This window comes from Neovison vison, chromosome 6 (genome assembly GCF_020171115.1).
Source record: "Neovison vison isolate M4711 chromosome 6, ASM_NN_V1, whole genome shotgun sequence".
NCBI lineage: Eukaryota > Metazoa > Chordata > Mammalia > Carnivora > Mustelidae > Neogale > Neogale vison.
In genome coordinates, this window is record NC_058096.1 from 16,269,245 (window position 1) to 16,270,695 (window position 1,451).

Sequence of the window (1,451 nt, forward strand, 5' to 3'; positions counted from 1 at the left end):
TCTGCAAGGAGTTGTAGAAGTTGAAGGACTGACTTAAAGGAACAGAAAGGGAAAAAAAGAAGCAGGAAAGGTTGCAGTGCAAAAGGAACAGAGCCAAAGGTCTAGACAGGACAAGAAGGAGCTGAGGTTGAAAGCCTCTGCCTCTCTGGCCCTCTGTTCTCATGCTTTGACTGGAGAAAACAGAGTGGGTTGATGAACAGATGATTTTCACTGATCTAACCAGCTAAACTGGTAGTCGGCTGGGGCAGAGCTCCCAGAAGAGCTCCCAGAAGAGCTCCCCTCTTCTGGGTGTTCATAACTCACCTCTAGGGGAGAAGAGCATCCAGTAGAGCTGGCAAGGAGAGCCAGGACAGAAAAATAGTATTAGAATCAAAAGGTATCAGGGTGACATAGAAAACAGAGGATTACCATATCATCCAAATAAAACGTCCATCAGGACAAAAAAGAGGATGTTTCACCATATGGGCCCCTCTGCCCTTGCCAGGAATGAGAAGGGGCATGAAGCTTCTGTGAAATGTTTCCTATTGTGGCCTTTGTGCCACCATCATCTCCTGGATGTTGTCCTTAGTTTCCTTCACACTCCACTCCTGGTAGAATTTTTCTGCTTCAATTCTTTAATTTTTTTCTTCTGCTATTTTCTGTTTCTCTATCAGGAGATTGTGAGTTACCTCCTTGGACTGAAGAATAAACATTCATCCTACATTGTCATACTTGTTAGTCTTATCCACCAAAGTCATAATCTCTGTATCTGTAAGAAGTGCATATTGTTTGTTCTGTTTAGCTGTTCTACCTGCAGGTCTTCAATCTTTGCCTCCTGTTAAATGTCAATAATTTTGTCTTGAAGCTTTGTGAAGGCCTTCCTCAGCTTCATATCCATGGGAACCACCATCTTGGTTCACTCTGTATACTTGCACAGTGGGAGAAAGCCAGAAAGGACCATCTATATTATTTATTATAAATTTTATATGGGAAGATCTATTTCTAATACTTACTTTTTTTCCAATTATATGATTGATACTTTTGTGTTGTATCTTCTCTCTACCTACCCACCATGCCCTGGACTATAAATATCAGTTTCCTTGTTTATACGTTTAAATACCTTTCTACTCATAGTGAGATTCCTGAACCAGTAGTATCAGCATCTCCTGTGGACTTATTAAAAAAAATTGGCTCTTAAAGTCCAGTCTGACCAACTCAATTAAAATCTACATTTTATAAAATTTCCCTTATAATTTGAGTGAACATTAAAATTTGAGAAGAGCTGCCTTACTAGATTACAACTCTTTGAGAGAAGAAATTAAGTATCTTGTTCATCATCCTTATCTTCATCCCTTTGGGCAATGACTGGTATATAGTATTTGCTCAGTAAGTATTGAGTGAATAAATTAAGTAGGTATTATAATAATATATATAATAAGATATCTGTGCATTATTACTTAGAAACATAAAAT

The 1,451-nt window shown here is 38.3% G+C and overlaps 1 pseudogene; it reads right to left on the reverse strand.

The window, feature by feature from the left end:
- Window positions 1-521: 521 nt before the first annotated feature.
- Window positions 522-889, reverse strand: LOC122910339 (annotated as a pseudogene).
- Window positions 890-1,451: the final 562 nt, after the last annotated feature.